Genomic DNA, 21,703 nt, shown 5'->3' with positions numbered 1-21,703 from the left:
GCTGGGCACGTAGTTATCATCTGGTGGACACCACAGCTGGGCACGTAGTTATCATCTGGTGGACGCCACAGCTGGGCACGTAATTACCATCTGGTGGACGCCACAGCTGGACACGTAGTTATCATCTGGTGGACGCCACAGCTGGGCACGTAGTTATCATCTGGTGGACACCACAGCTGGGCACGTAGTTATCATCTGGTGGACACCACAGCTGGGCACGTAGTTACCATCTGGTGGACACCACAGCTGGACACGTAGTTATCATCTGGTGGACGCCACAGCTGGACACGTAGTTATCATCTGGTGGACGCCACAGCTGGGCACGTAGTTATCATCTGGTGGACGCCACAGCTGGGCACGTAGTTATCATCTGGTGGACGCCACAGCTGGACACGTAGTTATCATCTGGTGGACACCACAGCTGGGCACGTAGTTACCATCTGGTGGACACCACAGCTGGACACGTAGTTATCATCTGGTGGACGCCACAGCTGGACACGTAGTTATCATCTGGTGGACGCCACAGCTGGGCACGTAATTATCATCTGGTGGACGCCACAGCTGGGCACGTAGTTATCATCTGGTGGACGCCACAGCTGGACACGTAGTTATCATCTGGTGGACACCACAGCTGGACACGTAGTTACCATCTGGTGGACACCACAGCTGGGCACGTAGTTATCATCTGGTGGACGCCACAGCTGGGCACGTAGTTATCATCTGGTGGACACCACAGCTGGACACGTAGTTATCATCTGGTGGACGCCACAGCTGGACACGTAGTTATCATCTGGTGGACGCCACAGCTGGGCACGTAGTTATCATCTGGTGGACGCCACAGCTGGGCACGTAGTTATCATCTGGTGGACGCCACAGCTGGGCACGTAGTTATCATCTGGTGGACGCCACAGCTGGGCACGTAGTTATCATCTGGTGGACGCCACAGCTGGGCACGTAGTTATCATCTGGTGGACGCCACAGCTGGACACGTAGTTATCATCAGGTGGACGGTGCAGGTCGAGAGGGGTTATCATCTATCTACCTATCTATCCATCGTCAATGTTCGGTGCCAAAACCATCCCTTGGCAGACCAATTGTAATTCCTACAAGAAAATAGTTGCTTGTGAAAGAGGCACAACTTCTGATCGCATTCCTCTCCCACAAACCCATATGCCACGTAATATTCCGTATCTTATTTTGCTTGACTCAGACGACGGGTCGAGGCCATTCATACCAGTACATCATTCACTTTCCACTTTAGTCCAACAATTTTTGGCTGCTTGGCGGGGCAAGACTCAATACGAGTTCCTCCAGACTGACCGTCGCGTCCTAGACTCGGTCAGAGGGTATAAGAAACTGGTGAATAAACCCGTCGAGATGGTGATGGCTGGGGGGCCGGCCAGACTCCCCTGAATATGGTCCTTCCTCTGGCCTCGGTAAGAGCTACGAGATTTATTGTATCCATTAAGGCGGGACGTCAGACGTCGGGCTATGTGAAAAGGGAGATAAATTGAACATTTTCTGGTCTTTTAATACGAAGAGACCACGAATTGCATCTGCTTCATCATCAGGGACAGGGCGTGAGTTTTTTAAACTGCCAGAAACTGTAAACAAAGTTTTGGGAATATATGTTCGTCCGACCGATATACCATTTTCTATTTCTAAACAGTTGACAGAGAAGGGGCAACTCAATAAACCTGATCATTATCTATACTCAACAAACGTGTTCAGTGTTCAGTATAGGTAACAGTAGTTCATCACTGGAGGAGGCATAGGATATCAGGGACATGTTTGGCATTTAAAGACTGAAATTCCATGTTGCCTCGTTGCCTACGCGTCGACGTTTCTTTTGGAAGGTAAAGGCGTCAGCGAGGATCTCCAGCAGGTGTCATTTGTCAACCTCAGAGTACTTTGCAGATTGGAGAGAGAGAGAGAGAGAGAGAGAGAGAGAGAGAGAGAGAGAGATAGAGAGATAGAGAGAGAGAGAGAGAGAGAGAGAGAGAGAGAGAGAGAGAGAGAGAGAGAGAGAGAGAGAGAGAGAGAGAGAAGAGAGAGAGAGAGAAACTCCATTTTCCCGCGACGACCAACACAGTCAGAGGTGAAAGTAGTCTTTCTTAAATGATACAAAGTGGATTTCCACGTATCATCTAATGAAGGAAGGAGAGTATGATAGTGGTAGGAGGAAGACATTCAGGGCCATAACAACCAGAATAACAGACAATCACTGTGTCTCCTACAACCCTGGCGATGACAGTGAGAAGTGTTGACCTGCCCATCCCGCTCACAACAGCATAAGCACTGCACAACTGTAGCTAAATTTAACTCCTCTTTGAATGATGGATAAAGCAATCAGATCACACCGCGTATCAGGCTTACTGCATCAATCATAAGCTCACATGGGATATAGAACACGCTTTCCTAACATGTCCCAACCTCTCGTGGGATTTTGGATACAAAACATCAGAGGATCTCAATATGGCCACGTCAGCACCTGAACCACACAAGGTGACCGGGGACACTGTGGGAGACGCACTATACTCTCTCACTCCAGCTGAACCATAAGGTTATATCGATGGAACTATGAGAGTTACAGAGCACAGTCTCTCTCTCTCTCTCTCTCTCTCTCTCTCTCTCTCTCTCTCTCTCTCTCTCTCTCTCTCTCTCTCGACACGCTGAGGTTACAGAACGTACCAGAGAAATTGAGGCGCAGAGGGAGGTCTGATCTCCAAGACAATTCTTTCTTCTCTTCTTTTTCTACGTGCTTTTTACCTCCGACGTCCCTAATTTACCTTGCATTTCTAACCCCCTTTTCTTCTCTTCCCTTATACATCCCCTCTCTCTATCTTTTAGACAAGAAATCGTCCCATATACTTTTCTTCCCTTCCCTTATACATCCACTCTCTCTAGCTTTTAGACAACAAATCGTCCCATATACTTTTCTTCCTCCCATATACCTTCCCTTCAACTTTTCCAATCCTCTTCCCCAGTCTGCAACCATCCGAATACGTCGACTGGTCCCGACGATATATCTCCCGGAATATTGAAAGAAGTGACCCAGCAAATAGCATTTCCGATCACCATAATTTTCAGCAAATCACTACAGAGAGAAGCAGTGCCGAGACACTGGAAGCTTGCTAATGTAACATCAAAATTTCAGAAATGGAAATAGAAAACACACCTGGAACTACCGTCCTCTCAGCTTTACTTCTCTTAACTGCAGATGAAATCGTTGCATCATTGCGCAATAAACCGACACTCGATGAACTACATAAGTAATGGAATGAATGATGATGTTCAACGAATCGAAGTGAGTTCTTTTGCTACATATAGGATAACTTGGATTCTAAAATGACCCTTCGACAAAGTGAATCATAAAAAGGTTTCTAAGTATAATCAAAGACGAACGGCAGAGGGAATCCGAACCCATGCAGTGGACTTACGACTCACTGACACATAGCAAACAACACTTGGTATTAAAATGGTGAAACCCTCGATTGTCCAAAGTGGTACAGCAAAGCTCAGTCTTCTGGGACACATACTTCCCTGAATCAACGATCCGAGATCGTGACTCTCCGGAAAGAAAAAATAATCGGAATTTTCCCGTTGAAACGGAATTGAAGAAATGTCACCCAGTTCAGGGAAGACTGCGCGAAGGTTCCGAGTTATATAGACAAACTAATTCCGAGTTCAGCCACATGCCAGATGGACTTCGGTGTAAACAGATGGAAAGAAAATGTCTCATGGCAACTAAAATGTTGAGTATGGTTATAAAATGTAAGATAGACCAATATCAGAAGTAAAAGAAGAAAATACCTTGGAGTAAATACACTGCCCACACAACAAAGATGATGTTTCAAAGTACAGTACGGATCTATATCCGATATCAAGTACACAAAACCCAAAACGGACATCCACTTTTTTTTCATCATCCACAGTTTTCAGAGTAATCCATGTCACCTATTTTGTGTAGGTGGTGTACAACTGTCCACACTCAGTTGATGCAGACAAGGTCGAGGTCTTCTTATTTTCTTTCTTGAATTAAAACCAAGGTCAGTACGTGTCTTGCACGTGTGGCTGCTGGGCTGACGTGTGTGGCTGCTGGGCTGACGTGTGTGGCTGCTGGGATGACGTGTGTGGCTGCTGAGCTGACGCGTGTAGCTGCAGGGCTGACGCGTGTGGCTCCTGGGCTGACGCGTGTGGCTGCTGGGCTGACGTGTGTGTGGCTGCTGGGATGACGTGTGTGGCTGCTGGGCTGACGTGTGTGTGGTTGCTGGGATGACGTGTGTGGCTGCTGGGATGACGTGTGTGGCTGCTGGGATGATGTGTGTGGCTGCTGGGATGACGCGTGTGGCTGCTGGGCTGACGTGTGTGGCTGCTGAGCTGACGCGTGTGGCTCCTGGGCTGACGCGTGTGGCTGCTGGGCTGACGTGTGTGGCTGCTGGGATGACGTGTGTGGCTGCTGGGCTGACGCGTGTGGCTGCTGGGCTGACGTGTGTGTGGCTGCTGGGATGACGTGTGTGGCTGTTGGGCTGACGCGAGTGGCTCCTGGGCTGACGCTGTGGCTGCTGGGCTGACGTGTGTGGCTGCTGGGATGACGTGTGTGGCTGCTGGGCTGCCGTGTGTGGCTGCTGGGCTGCCGCGTGTGGCTGCTGAGCTGACGCGTGTGGCTGCTGGGCTGACGCGTGTGGCTGCTAGGCTGCTGATGCGTGTGGCTGCTGGGCTGACATGTGTGGCTGCCGGGCTGAAGCGTGTGGCTGCTGGGCTGACGCGCGTGGCTGCTGGGCTGACGCGTGTGGCTGCTGGGCTGACGTGTGTGCCTGCTGGGCTGACGCGTGTGGCTGCTGGGCTGACGCATGTGTGGCTGCTGGGCTGACGCGTGTGGCTGCTGGGCTGACGCGTGTGGCTGCTGAGCTGACTCGTGCGGCTGCTGGGCTGACGCGTGTGGCTGCTAGGCTGCTGATGCGTGTGGCTGCTGGGCTGACATGTGTGGCTGCCGGGCTGACGCGTGTGACTGCTGGGCTGACGCGCGTGGCTGCTGGGCTGACGCGTGTGGCTGCTGGGCTGACGTGTGTGCCTGCTGGGCTGACGCGTGTGGCTGCTGGGCTGACGCGTGTGGCTGCTGGGCTGACGTGTGTGCCTGCTGGGCTGACGCGTGTGGCTGCTGGGCTGACGTGTGTGTGGCTGCTGGGCTGACATGTGTGGCTGCCGGGCTGACGCGTGTGGCAGCTGGGCTGACGCGCGTGGCTGCTGGGCTGACGTATGTGGCTGCCGGGCTGACGCGTGTGGCTGCTGGGCTGACGCGTGTGGCTGCTGGGCTGACTGCCGTAATGAATGCAACTTCTTTAGAAAATGTTTGGATACAGACACAGCTGACGTCGGTGGATTATGTGAGGAGATTTGAAAGTTTTATGCACGTTGCATAGTCAGCACTCTGGGTGCAAGAAAATGCCACGCTTTTTATGTGAGTGCGACAGTAGAGCGAGAACTCAAACACTGGCAAAAGGGAATGGCTGACTTGAAACATCTTTTTTTTTTCGGTCTAAAGAACATCACTCACGAAAAAACTGACTGAACCCAAAATGTTTTGATATCACCATATAAGTTAGGGTTGATAGAGCAGTATGTCAAAGCATATAAGGTCAGGATACGTCTGATACGCTTGCAGGTAAATTTCCAAAACTCGCCCATGAATCAGTGAGAGAAGGCATCTCTGCTGGGCAGCAGATCAAGAAGTTGTTGGCATGGGAGGAGCAACTTGAAGGACGAATCCAGCAGAGAAAGAAGCCGGGACTGGATTCATGTGAGTAATCCCAAACCGAGTTGTACAACACCAGGATTGTTTACCAACAGATGTTCTCTGCGTGAAGACCATCAATAGCTTTTAATAATGGCTAGACAACAATAATACTTTGACGATATCTACTGTCAATAAACATGCCTATTTCATGAGGGAAAAAAAAAGCAAATTTAGATTTACTCTTTAGTTTCTGTTCTTTCGTCTCAGATTTGAACCTCCATCTTAGTCCGTCAGATTGGGAAGCTCTTCCCATTTCATACTCTCCTACAAGATTTCCAATGTACAATACTCTCTCCAAATCACACGTCCCTTCTCACTATTTTTTCCTGCCAGCAGCTGTGCCGGGGGTTGGGGGTTGAGGGGTTGGAGCAGTGGATACAGAGACACTTTCTCCATCTGCTTGACTATCCTTCCTCTCTCCCCATCACTGACACCCACCATAGTACCTCGTCATGAGCCGTTAGGTCTCTTTGTTATCTCTCAAAAGAGAGTCTAGGGTAAGAGGTTATAAGTTTGGTCGCCTCGCTTTAAGGAGCACGAACAACTAACTAATGGAAGAGATCCAGAAGAGGACAACAAGGATGGTACCAGAAGTAAGTAAGCTAAGTTACGGTGAAGTGTGCAGGTCAAGAATCTGCCCATCACAGAAGAGAAAGGAGTAAGTAATCACAACCTCTAAGTTTTTAAGCAGTTTTGATGATGTTTATGTTAATCAATCCTTAGAAAGATGCAAATATAGAAAGAGCGGTGGGTGCAATACGAAATTTAGTAAGAAACTACACAAAAATACTTTAGAGTAGCACTTTTTTATTATATAAGAAGTGGATAAATGGAAGAGCCTGAGTGATCAAAATTGTGGATGAATACAGCATCAAAAGCTTGAAAAAGCTTTATGACAGTAGAGAGAGTTGAATAGATTGGGCTCCATAAGTGCACAACTCGCTTTCCATACGGGACGAATAAGTCATTACGACCGCTTCCAGAGCCCTACCTTAGGAGAAATGGCAAGTGGACTAAATGTCTGAGTATAAAAATAAGAATCATATTCACGTAAGACATCAGTCGCCATCCTGTTTAGAGTCTTTTATTATGCCACCGCTAGACTATGCTTCTCATATTTCGTGGCCACATTTAAAGAAGAAGAAAGAGCTAATAGGGAAGGTTCAGAGGAAGCAATAAGGATGGTATCACGATTAAGAGAGCTAAGTTACAGTAAGGAGTAGAGTTTTAATTTAATATGATGACATTAACTATTAACAGCCTTCGAAAGGAAGCAAAAATGGGAACAAACAGAGGCCTTAACATGAGATCAAACAAGAGACAATCTAAAGACATAAACAAGTATTTTCTTCCAAGATGAAGAAGATCTAATTCGAATTCTGAGAAGAAGAAAACTAATCTCCTCGCCTCGGAAGAAAAAAAATCATATGAAGGAAGATTTACACGTGACGTTTTGCAGAGAACTGTATGAATAGAATACGGTAAGTGACAACAACATGAATTTGGACAGCAGACAAAACAATAACAAGCTCTCCAAATAGGTAAACACACACACACACACACACACACACACACACACACACACACACACACACACACAAACAGACGGAGGAACACAAAGCGGAGAGTTAATTTCTCCAGTCCTCCAGCGTGTCTAACACCAGACACACAGCTAAACAGACGATGATTATAATCAAGCGCTGGGCAACAAGAGCAACGCAGGTACAAGGCAGTGAACTCCTGTCCTATTCCTCTGGTGATGACAGTCTCCAGTTACGTACGGGCACTTCCATCCCTCCCATTGTGTCTGGTGCTGATGGCATCAGCCTGGAACATCAGCTGATTCAACAAACGTGGACGCGGAGATCCACGGGCATGGTGGTGGTGTGGTGTGTTCTGGATCCTGGATTTATGTATTCAAATGGAAACCGTGCTGTGGTGCCGCCGGCTCAACTGTAAGAATACTTGTTGATACACCGTGAACTCTCCTTAGAAAATACTGTTGACGTGAGAGTAGGAACAAAACTGCCTCTTGAAAACTGGCGGCTTACGTGGCGAAAAGATGGAATCAAATAACAAAATTGGTGACTTATGTTCCGAATAGATGGAATCAAATCACAATCACAAGACATAACACATATAACTTGAAGCCAAACTTAAAAGTCTTGTTTAGAGGTCATCACACAAGTGTTCAGAGGTCGCTGTATGGGCAACAGTTAGACCTGCTGGCCCATAACGAGGTCATCTGCTGAAACAAAACTGTCAATGGAAAGACTTCTTTTCCCTAAACCGTTCCCATTTTCTTTGAAAAATTCCTCTCCCTGCGTTCTGACTGACTGAACAGCGTGTACATTAACTACGTCATAGGATAATTATTTATTCCACTATTCAACTATTCTGTTGGCGGCGTAATATATCTATAATGGGTATCAGTTATCTGTATCCGTAATATTCATTCCAGGTCATTTCTGGTTACCTGGTGATTTTCTTGCTGTTCAAACATGCGTCTATAATTGATTTTGTCCATTTTCGTCACTGTCTCAAAAACTTGCGTAAAACCGTCCCTCTAGTAACCTCTTGCAGGCAGAGTCCGGTAACACCAGGCTTGCAGTAGCCAGTAGCATATCTCTTATCACTGTCATGATACAAACAACAGAGTAGCGGGAATGCGGGCTAACACAACGTCATCTGAATCAACAATCACACTTCACTGATTATCAAAAGTCATGTTGGGATGATTGCACAATAGCTGTAATCATATCTACCTACTTCTCGTCACTTATATCCTTCCATCATCTTACATATAAGAAAATATTCATAACACTTGTTATCTTGTCTTCATACACGTGTATCATGCATCACCAAAGAAGGGAAAATGGATGAAGTAAGAGTAAGAAGCAGCAACCTTACCCTTCCCAGCTGACGACCTGCTCTCACTCAGTCGACCACCAGCTATGCCGTGCCTGGGGTGTAATAGAATCACAAGCACCACCCTGCAAGGCCATCCAGTTGAGAGACAGTGATGGCAATATTGCTACGAGAAGCTAGTATAAGAGACCAGGTTTAGAGAATAGGAAGAATAAGAAGGATAAGATTGAGAATGAGAAGAACAAGCAGAATAAGAAAAAGGAAAAAAAAATAATGAAAATAATAAGAATAAGAAGAATAAGAAAAAGAAAAGAGGAATGCGAATAAAGAGAATGGAAAGAATACGAATGCAAATGATAAGAATGGTATGAATGATAAGAAGTGGTAGAGACGATGAGAAGATACTGTCTCACTCAAACATCATCAAGTTTATACCTTCTCCCCCAAGACTTTGCTCTAGTCTTCCTCGTGTTCTTTACGCCATTGGGACCTCCTAACATGAAGCGCACGGGCCGTGCTTTCGAAAACTGTGTTCACGATAAAGTGGGACACGCTAAAGCCAGCCTCTTTTCCTTGTAGGTTTAGGACATATTAAGGGTCTCCCATACCACAACGGCATCACCTCACCTTCAAGACGGAAGTCATTTTTCTAAGGTAAAAGGAACGATTCAGATTCGAAGCTGAGTCCAGCAATGGACGAAGCCTGAACCAGAGGGAAAAAAAATCTATCACAGTTCATGGCAAATCAGGACATCCTCCACAACTGACAACAAATCTTACGCATCCGTCTTCAAAAATACTGTCACCCAAGTTCTCAGGGACGGAGAACTTACTCCCCCAGACATTCACTGTCGGAGGTCCATCAGCCTCAAGAATACCAGACCCCTACAGTACGGAGGACGTCATGCAAATTCCTACTTGGGCCAAAGTCACCCCAGCAATCAAATTCCACCGGATCATACACTTAGAAAATCGAGTTTGACTCGGTTAACATGGCTGAATCCTGGCCTGCCAAGCAGGGGCTCAAAGCATATTACCTGAGCATCACCAGCCAACAAAGTGAGGCGGAATCCCTCCAACTACACGCTATAAACGCTACCCAGTTAATAAGCGTGACAAAAAAAAACAACGGAGAAAGCCTCAGAACCGTGAAGTCTGGCCACTGTGTGCTGGATAGGATCACGCATGCAAGAACAACACAGATGACCACCACAAAGGCATCGACCTACACACAAGAGACTCAACCAGCCACAGCAGTGAGATGTAAGACCAGGAGAACAACTCTGAAAGTCACGCGAGGAGATACAAGTATGAAGAGAGTTCGTTCCAACCTTTCCCTCTCGCACATTACAAAACATTCCAGGCTTGAAAATAACCTCCTTCGAGCCTTACTAATGCCACTTCATGCAGCCAGTGTCGTGATACAAGCACTCTCAGCGGAGGAAATATTTCTAGGCCCTAATCAAGTAAACTGGATTAGCTAAGGATAAAAAAAAATTGGCTTGCCATTACCCACACCCGAGTATGACGAAGAGGAGGCACTGCCCGTAATTGCTCACCTAGAGGGTGCAGTCTGACTGGCCACAATCGATTCCAGGCCAAATCATACCACAGAAAACCGACCAGAATGATGACGTGGAGAACAACTAACCCTTCCATTTATCCCTCGTCAACCAAGGCCGCTCTTGGAGACCTCAACTTTTTTCAATCTCCCTCTAAGTCCTTGTCAATGACCTTCATGGACTTCTTAGCCACACCATGGGGATGCGACCAACCAACCGCAGTAATGCGAAACACAGAGTTAACCTCACCCGAACTGGTACAAGTGCTATTCTCCACTGTAGATATCTCACAGGCCCACTCCAGTGGCACTGTGATAAACCACTGTATAAAAAAGCAAAGACGAAACAATTATATACTTCGGTAATCAAGGTAAGTAATTCAACGCAACGTGCAACACTGGAACAGTTCAACACAACGTGCAACACTGGGACAGTTCAACACAACGTGCAACACTGGAACAGTTCAACACAACGTGTAACAGTGGGACAGTTCAACACAACGTGCAACACTGGGACAGTTCAACACAACGTGCAACACTGGGACAATTCAACACAATGAGCAACACTGGGACAGTTCAACACAACGTGCAACACTGGGACACTTCAACACAATGAGCAACACCGGGACACATCAACACAATGTGCAACACTGGGACAGTTCAACACAACGTGCAACATTGGACAGACATCGATGCTTTGACCTTATAAACTCCCACGCGATAGATAGATCACACTTTATTCTGACAAATAAGCCATAGATTCCTAAACCAATAACTAATGAAAAAAATTACAGGTTTCGCAACACATAAGCTTAACAAACTTTATCATTCGCACGAAGGCATGGTTTTCTCCGTCAGAAAAGTCCGACAGCATAAAATCTAAGATGACTTTCATTTCTCTCACACTTCATCACTAAAGAGAATGACGACGTCTTTGGGTTATATCAATACCGCATCATCTTATATACCCACTACCCGAGAATACCATATGTTACCAGACTACTACAAGATCCATAGCAGACCGGAACCTGCTTGTATCATTGGTGATTTCTAAACGCCAGACTTTTTTTTTTCCAAACCTTGGCTACTCCTCATGAAATCAGTGACCCACAAGGAAGACGAGTCTTGGGATTCAAAGGTACGGAAGCTTAATTTCGAGAAAAAAGGGGCTTAAATCTGGACGCCACTCCTCCTAGACCAAGCATTGCCCCACGAACAGATCACCACTCAGGTTGACGGCACAATAACTCGAATTACTGAGGCTCTGCCACAGCTCCGGTGTCCCATGGTGTAAGAAACAGCCGTTGCTACAATGGAAACTGCACCGAAACCATTAATGTATCCCATAAATATCCCGAAACTAGGGAAGAGTTTCAAGCACTTACGTAAATATGTCGTGGGCAGAGATTTAAACAGAGGATACCTAAATACTCCCAGTTTCATATACTAGTATAAACTCAGAAAATGTTGAACAAGCGATTCAAACCTTTTAGAGAGTTGCCGTTTTGTTACAAAATAACTTGATCCCTTGAGAATCGAAGGTCAAAAAAGTCCTTAATCATATCCTCGCCCTAATGAAAGGACCTGAAGAACTTCCCCCATATTTACCCTCAGATAACGTTCCACGTGTATAACCCGCTTCCCTGAGTTTCCCTGCTAATGATGATGAGATAAGTTTACAGTTATTAATCAGATTACTCTCCTCTGCTTAAATATTTGAACAAGCTTATCTGTCTCAAAGGCAAAGTTATTCATAAAGGAAAATCGGGAGGGGTGGTAAGGGGGGGTCTCATTACATGGGTGTTTCATTAGCCTTCATAAAGCTTAGGGTTTGGAGTTTATAAACCGGTAATCTAATACTATTTACTTTCTCATTTTAATGGCTGGAGACACCACGGCTGAAGGAGAATTGGTAATTGTATACTTTACTGACATGTTTCTGACCTCATATGTCTTGAACCTTTATCATATGATTTCTGGCACGCCTACTCTTCAAACGTACATATCATATATATATATATATATATATATATATATATATATATATATATATATATATATATATATATATATATATATATATATATATTTTTTTTTTTTTATTTATTATACTTTGTCGCTGTCTCCCGCGTTTGCGAGGTAGCGCAAGGAAACAGACGAAAGAAATGCCCCTCCCCCCCATTACACATGTAAATACATACGTCCACACACGCAAATATACATACCTACACAGCTTTCCATGGTTTACCCCAGACGCTTCACATGCCTTGATTCAATCCACTGACAGCACGTCAACCCCGGTATACCACATCGCTCCAATTCACTCTATTCCTTGCCCTCCTTTCACCCTCCTGCATGTTCAGGCCCCGATCACACAAAATCTTTTTCACTCCATCTTTCCACCTCCAATTTGGTCTCCCTCTTCTCCTCGTTCCCTCCACCTCCGACACATATATCCTCTTGGTCAATCTTTCCTCACTCATTCTCTCCATGTGCCCAAACCACTTCAAAACACCCTCTTCTGCTCTCTCAACCACGCTCTTTTTATTTCCACACATCTCTCTTACCCTTACGTTACTCACTCGATCAAACCACCTCACACCACACATTGTCCTCAAACATCTCATTTCCAGCACATCCATCCTCCTGCGCACAACTCTATCCATAGCCCACGCCTCGCAACCATACAACATTGTTGGAACCACTATTCCTTCAAACATGCCCATTTTTGCTTTCCGAGATAATGTTCTCGACTTCCACACATTCTTCAAGGCCCCCAGAATTTTCGCCCCCTCCCCCACCCTATGATCCACTTCCGCTTCCATGGTTCCATCCGCTGCCAGATCCACTACCAGATATCTAAAACACTTCACTTCCTCCAGTTTTTCTCCATTCAAACTCACCTCCCAATTGACTTGACCCTCAACCCTACTGTACCTAATAACCTTGCTCTTATTCACATTTACTCTTAACTTTCTTCTTCCACACACTTTACCAAACTAAGTCACCAGCTTCTGCAGTTTCTCACATGAATCAGCCACCAGCGCTGTATCATCAGCGAACAACAACTGACTCACTTCCCAAGCTCTCTCATCCCCAACAGACTTCATACTTGCCCCTCTTTCCAAAACTCTTGCATTTACCTCCCTAACAACCCCATCCATAAACAAATTAAACAACCATGGAGACATCACACACCCCTGCCGCAAACCTACATTCACTGAGAACCAATCACTTTCCTCTCTTCCTACACGTACACATGCCTTACATCCTTACATATATATAGCGCGGGATATAGATAGAATTGTGCAAAGGAGGGTGGATGTGTTGGAAATGAGATGTTTGAGGACAATATGTGGTGTGAGGTGGTTTGATCAAGTAATGAAAGGGTAAGAGAGATGTGTGGTAATAAAAAGAGTGTGGTTGAGAGAGCAGAAAAGGGGGTTTTGAAATGGTTTGGTCACATGGAGAGAATGAGTAAGGAAAAATTGACAAAGAGGATATATGAGTCAGAGGTGGAGGGAACGAGGAGAAGTGGGAGACCAAATTGGAGGTGGAAAAAGGGAGTGAAAAAGATTTTGATTGATCGGAGCCTGAACATGCAGGATGGTGAAAGGCGTGCAAGGAATAGAGTGAATTGGAACGATGAGGTATATCGGGGCCGACGTGCTGTCAATGGATTGAACCAGGGCATATGAAGCGTCTGGGGTAAACCATGGAAAGTTTTGCGGGGTATGGATGTGGAAGGAGAGCTGTGGTTTCGGTGCATTATACATGACAGCTAGAGACTGAGCGTGAACGAATGTGGCCTTTGTTGTCTTTCCTAACGATACCTTGCGCGCATGCGGGGGGAGGGGGTTGTCATTTCATGTGTATGCATGTGTATGTGGGTGGGTTGGGCCCTTCTTTCGTCTGTTTCATTGCGCTACGTCGCTAACGCAGGATACAGCGACAAAGTATAAGAAATAAGAAATATATATATATATATATATATATATATATATATATATATATATATATATATATATATATATATATATATATATATATAATCTTATTAATTATACTTTGTCGCTGTCTCCGCCTCGCAACCACATAAAATTGTTGGAACCCGGTCTCGTGCATCAAGACTGCTAACACACTCACTCAGCTGCTTCCAAAACACTTTCTTCTCATGATCTTTCTTCTCATGCCCAGGCACATAGGCACCAATAATCACCCATCTCTCTCCATCCACTTTCAGTTATATTCATGTCAATTTAGAGTTTACTTACACTCTATCACATACTCCCATAACTCCTGTTTCAGGAGTAGTGTACTTACACTCTATCACATACTCCCATAACTCCTGTTTCAGGAGTAGTGCTACTCCCTCCTTTGCTCTTGTCCTCTCACTAACCCCTGATTTTACTCCCAAAACATTCCCAAACCACTCTTCCCCTTTACCCTGGAACTTCGTTTCACTTAGAGCCAAAACACCCAGGTTCCTCTACTCAAACATACTACCTATCTCTCCTTTATTCTCATCTTGGTTACATCCACGCACAGTTAGACACCCCAATCTGAGCCTTCGAGGAGGATGAGCACTGCTAGGATGGATGAGCGTATATATACATATATATCTATATCTATCTATCTATCTATCTATCTATCTATCTATCTATATATATATATATATATATATATATATATATATATATATATATATATATATATATATATATATCGGTGGCAGTTGCTGTGAGCACTTATTTCACCATGCAAAAGCTTCAGTTTTAGCTAGTCTAAGAAAAAAAAAATGAACATTAGCAAATCTTTCATTTGCAGACGACCGCCAGCATACTTCGAACTACTTCACAACCAATGTTCGAATGAAGATTTTATTGGCGTGCTGTTGTAACGTTATATTCGTACTCTCTCTTTCAAACTGACTAATGATTCAAGTTCGTGTAAAATCTAGTTATAAGTCCAATCTTCATTTGAGAGAGTCACCTCATGATCAGTATATAAGAATTTCGCACTTGTTCGCCGTTTTCTGTGTTAGCGTGGTAGCGCCAGGAGCAAATGGAGCAAAGCCTCATTAGCTCACGCGCATCCTCCGAAACCACAACCCCTTAGCCATGACCAGACCCCACAGACCTTTCTGAACCTAGATGCTTCATACTCCCTGGTTCAGCCAACTGCCAGCACGTTAAAGATAAAAACACAAAATAATGATAGGAAAGTCCTTCTACATATCAGTTTAATACGTCCTTTCTGCTCTGCTTAACACATCTGCTCGTAATGCTTCATCTCATTTCATCACAAAAGAGTGAAATCCAATTATACGTGTGATGGCAATATGGCTGGGCATGCTGGCTATCACGGTGAAATGCGCCCGGCTATTGTGGCATAAATAATAACTCCTCTGGTGAGGGAAATCCATGATGGTAAGATGCTGAGCCTTTAATCCGGTGGACATTGCCATCCTTTTCTCGTACACTGGAAGATTTGAGTATCAAGACTGCAAAACTTGTTTTGATTTGATACAGGTGTTGAACCTGATCTCAGGGTATGCAATGCTATTTCTGAGTATATTTGACTATGGTCACCGCTGCACACACACACACACACACACACACACACACACACACACACACACACACGCAGAAAAAAATCTAATCAGTAAAATATGACGTGCCATATACACGAACCCCCCTCTGCCATTAACGGGTTGTTGCCTGCGCTACACATGACCTATGGCCTCACATACACACACACTACTCGAACAAAATGATGATGGAGTCATATAATAACATTCATACGATGTTAATGGATGGCGAGTACTTTTGAAAACAAACAAAAAAACAATATGAACATATAAAGGTGAAGCGTAAACCAGAAGTTTGGAAAGATAAAGACAATTAAGACATGGGTGTTCTTCAGAGTAAAGGCTTGCTTAAGTCTGAATAAGCTACTTATAAAGGCATATATATATATATATATATATATATATATATATATATATATATATATATATATTTTTTTTTTTTTTTTTTTCATACTATTCGCCATTTCCCGCATTAGCGAGGTAGCGTTAAGAACAGAGGACTGGGCCTTTGAGGGAATATTCTCACCTTTCTCGCTGTCTCCCGCGCCAGTGAGGCAGCGCAAGGAAACAGACGAAAGAATGGCCCAACCCACCACATACACAGACAGACATATATATATATACACATGTACATAATTCATACTGTCTGCCTTTATTCATTCCCATCGCCACCTCGCCACACATGAAATAAAAACCCCCTCCCCCGTCATGTCTGCGAGGCAGTGCTAGATATATATATATATATATATATATATATATATGTCTTTTTTCTTTCATATTCGCCATTTCCAGCATTAGCGAGGTAGCGTTAAGAACAGAGGACTGGGCCTTTGAGGGAATATCCTCACCTGGCCCCCTTCTCTGTTCCTTCTTTTGGAAAATTAAAAAAAAAAAACGAGATGGGAGGATTTCCAGCCCCCCGCTACCTACCCTTTTAGTTGCCTTCTACGACACGCAGGGAATACGTGGGAAGTATTCTTTCTCCCCTATCCCCAGGGATAATATATATACATACATATATATATATATATATATATATATATATATATATATATATATATATATATATATATATATATATATATATATATATTAATTAATATTTCACACCTATCAGGTTTTTTCCGCGTGAACGAGGTATCGTCTAGAACAGCTGACTAAGCCTTTGAGGAGAAAAGATCCTTATCTGGCTCTTTCCTCTGTTCCTTCTTCTGGAGCGGAGGAACAGGATGGTAGGATTTCCAGCCTCACCACTCACGTCCTTATTAGTCGCCTAATACGAAACACGGGAGATACGTGGGTAGTATTCTTTCTCCCTTATCCCTACGGCTGATATATATATATATATATATATATATATATATATATATATATATATTGGAAAGGATCACAATTTTGCGCGTGATCAAGTATATTCCTATGAGTTCACGGGGAAAATGAAACACGAAAAGTTCCCAAGTGCACTTTCGTGTAATAATCACATCATCAGAGGAGACACAAGAGAGAAACATAACAGTCAGTTGATATACAACGAAGAGACGTAGCTAGGACGCCATTTGGTAAACATCCGATTGTCCAATACAGACAACGCGCGTATCATAAACTTTGTGTGGAAAAGAAGGTGAATTGTTTGCAAATTTCATCAACAATAAAGTTATCAAATTTGTACAGACATTCAATAATATCAAGATTATAATTCTTTGTGTATTTAATAATAGAAGATCTAATGGTATTTCTCGTGGTACTGGAGTTAGAGTTAATAACTGAAAGGGCATTACTCCAGTCAATACAATGATCATAGTTTTTAACATGATTAAAAAAGGCATTTGATTCTTGACTTGTTCTTATACTATATTTATGTTGCTTAAGTTTAACAGAAAGGTTTGTATATATATGAACGGGAAGAACCACCAGGGACTGGATGAACATTTCTGGTTTTATTGGCTTACGTTTCGATAGTTACCCATATCACTATCACAGCCGTATTATAAATAAAGGATACTATGTACATAACATCTACATTAAGAGTTACTGATCAGAGAATAATGTCTTAACTTTCTTTGATAAAACACATATCATAAAAGCCCAACAAGAAATGAAAAATTGAGAAACGATAATGAAAAAAGCCCAACATGAAATGAAAAATTGAGAAATAATAATGAAAAATAGTGATGAAGAACAAAGAACCCTACCTTTTCTAGAATACATTAAGACGTAAACTATGAATACAAATTCAACATAGCAACACTTCGTAGTCGAGTATAGAATAATACAGTTTATAACTGAATTTCCTAGCGTTAAGACAAACATATAAAAACAACTAGACAGTTCTACTCTAAACATAAAACTTATCTAAAGACACAATAACTGTGTCGATACCATACTGTTGCCTATAGTGGGTTTGTTCCAGTAGGACAAGAGGAAGTCCAGTATTGTTCCAGTAGGACAAGAGGAACTCCAGTATTGTTCCAGTAGGACAAGAGGAACTCCAGTATTGTTCCAGTAGGACAAGAGGAACTCCAGTATTGTTCCAGTAGGACAGAAGGAACTCCAGTATTGTTCCAGTAGGACAAGAGGAACTCCAGTATTGTTCCAGTAGGACAAGAGGAACTCCAGTATTGTTCCAGTAGGACAAGAGGAACTCCAGTATTGTTCCAGTAGGACAGAAGGAACTCCAGTATTGTTCCAGTAGGACAGAAGGAACTCCAGTATTGTTCCAGTAGGACAGGAGGAACTCCAGTATTGTTCCAGTAGGACAGAAGGAACTCCAGTATTGTTCCAGTAGGACAAGAGGAACTCCAGTATTGTTCCAGTAGGACAGGAGGAACTCCAGTATTGTTCCAGTAGGACAGAAGGAACTCCAGTATTGTTCCAGTAGGACAAGAGGAACTCCAGTATTGTTCCAGTAGGACAAGAGGAACTCCAGTATTGTTCCAGTAGGACAGAAGGAACTCCAGTATTGTTCCAGTAGGACAGAAGGAACTCCAGTATTGTTCCAGTAGGACAAGAGGAACTCCAGTATTGTTCCAGTAGGACAAGAGGAACTCCAGTATTGTTCCAGTAGGACAAGAGGAACTCCAGTATTGTTCCAGTAGGACAGGAGGAACTCCAGTATTGTTCCAGTAGGACAGAAGGAACTCCAGTATTGTTCCAGTAGGACAGAAGGAACTCCAGTATTGTTCCAGTAGGACAGAAGGAACTCCAGTATTGTTCCAGTAGGACAGAAGGAACTCCAGTATTGTTCCAGTAGGACAGAAGGAACTCCACTATTGTTCCAGTAGGACAGGAAGAACTCCAGTATTAAGAGATCGGTGTTTGATGAGCTGCTGGCCAGCAGCAGAGAGAAGGTGGCTGCTGACACTGGATGATGACTGCCGTGGCCGTGATTCCTGTAATGTTGTGAAGGTTGAGGTTTGGTAATGAAGCGACGTGATCGTAGTGACCGTCCCTCTGAGGTGTTCATGAGTGCTTGTCGTGTGGTGTCGCCTCGTCTTGCCAATATACAAAGCATTACTACTGTTGCATCTACAATGTTAGACAACTGATGAATGTACCTCCCTAAGAATCACATCTTTGAACGTGAAAAAAAAAGAGAGAAGCCTTGTTAACTTGTGGGTAAAACTCACGTAATACATCAGTCAGTTTCTGATGAAGTGTATAGCCGCCCTTCCCAGCTGACAACATAGTAAGATATGTTACATTTCACTGTCATGTACGTAGCACCAAAACCAGAGCCTTGTGTCTACGAAAGGATTCCACAGACCTCTCTGTGATCTACCCTGATCGCAACATACGCCTGGTTCAGGTCATATGCCATTCTTTTCTTAACTAATTCTCTTACATGTTAACTAATCAAAATGAATGTAGAGGAGTTAGGTGCACTGAGATGATTTTCAAGATTTATGAGAATGTTGGTAAACGGTTATCATTTAATAACAACAACAACAACAACAACAACAACAAAACAGGAAATCTTCATACTTTTTACAACCTATCATTCGTAGAATCTGGTAATGTTAGAACAATAGATCCAGTTATCAGAAATGACGCGGTATTATAAGAATTTTATCTTCAGGCACAGTGCACCTTCATAAAGTGCCAAGTCGTATGATTTAAAGCAAAGACAAAATTCAAAAATACAAAATATAGTTTAAAAAAAGGAGGAAAGTTCGACTACTGGGTGACTTCTAGCAAAAACTAGTTGGAGTTTCGAAGCAAAACTTGTAAGTTCTGAAGCCAAAGGTGTGAGCCTGGCTGGTGCCCAAGCTGTGAGTCCTCAGGTAAAGGTCTGGTCCAAGCTATGAAGCTAAAGTCGTGTGCGGTTCTAAAGCTACAGGAAGAAGGGAGAAGAGAGACAGGATTTGTGATCATGCTTTATACATGCAAATCAGGAAAAATTAGAATTCAAGCAACATTTGTAAAGTGTAAGAAAGTCTGTAATGATCATATCCGCACAACACGGGAATCGCAACATATGTACAAAATAAAGCTGTTCTATCAAAGGATCTAATTCAACTACTCCATAAATTTCTACAAAGCACAATACATGTCGACAAGGGACGAACTAACGCGATTCAAGAGTTTAAAAAGAAAAGTCATTGACGCTAACGAAGAGTTGAACACCAAGTTCCAAAGTGTACTTGAATTAGATTAGATTGTCAGTGGAGCTACCGGACTACGCCTGCTTCTGGATACTCCGTGAATGAAAAGTTACTTTCGACGAGACTGTATCATCGTCAGTGGACGATATGGAGAGGTCTCGTTGAGGAACTTCTCGCTCCAAAGAACCCATCACTTCCCTGCCTCTTATTGTAGCACAGCCTCGAACTTGCAGACCCACAGGAGGTTATTGTGGGTGATATAATAATAATAATATCATTAATAATAATAATAATAATAATAATAATAATAATAATAATAATAATAATAATAATAATAATAATAATAATGTGGAAGGTATTAAGAATATATGGTGTGGGAGGCAAGTTGTTAGAAGCAGTGAAAAGTTTTTATCGAGGATGTAAGGCATGTGTACGTGTAGGAAGAGAGGAAAGTGATTGGTTCTCAGTGAATGTAGGTTTGCGGCAGGGGTGTGTGATGTCTCCATGGTTGTTTAATTTGTTTATGGATGGGGTTGTTAGGGAGGTAAATGCAAGAGTCCTGGAAAGAGGGGCAAGTATGAAGTCTGTTGGGGATGAGAGAGCTTGGGAAGTGAGTCAGTTGTTGTTCGCTGATGATACAGCGCTGGTGGCTGATTCATGTGAGAAACTGCAGAAGCTGGTGACTGAGTTTGGTAAAGTGTGTGGAAGAAGAAAGTTAAGAGTAAATGTGAATAAGAGCAAGGTTATTAGGTACAGTAGGGGTGAGGGTCAAGTCAATTGGGAGGTGAGTTTGAATGGAGAAAAACTGGAGGAAGTGAAGTGTTTTAGATATCTGGGAGTGGATCTGTCAGCGGATGGAACCATGGAAGCGGAAGTGGATCATAGGGTGGGGGAGGGGGCGAAAATTTTGGGAGCCTTGAAAAATGTGTGGAAGTCGAGAACATTATCTCGGAAAGCAAAAATGGGTATGTTTGAAGGAATAGTGGTTCCAGCAATGTTGTATGGTTGCGAGGCGTGGGCTATGGATAGAGATGTGCGCAGGAGGATGGATGTGCTGGAAATGAGATGTTTGAGGAAAATGTGTGGTGTGAGGTGGTTTGATCGAGTAAGTAACGTAAGGGTAAGAGAGATGTGTGGAAATAAAAAGAGCGTGGTTGAGAGAGCAGAAGAGGGTGTTTTGAAATGGTTTGGGCACATGGAGAGAATGAGTGAGGAAAGATTGACCAAGAGGATATATGTGTCGGAGGTGGAGGGAACGAGGAGAAGAGGGAGACCAAATTGGAGGT

The sequence above is a fragment of the Panulirus ornatus genome, chromosome 1 (assembly GCF_036320965.1).
Source record: "Panulirus ornatus isolate Po-2019 chromosome 1, ASM3632096v1, whole genome shotgun sequence".
NCBI lineage: Eukaryota > Metazoa > Arthropoda > Malacostraca > Decapoda > Palinuridae > Panulirus > Panulirus ornatus.
Note: the sequence above shows the minus strand (reverse complement) of the source record.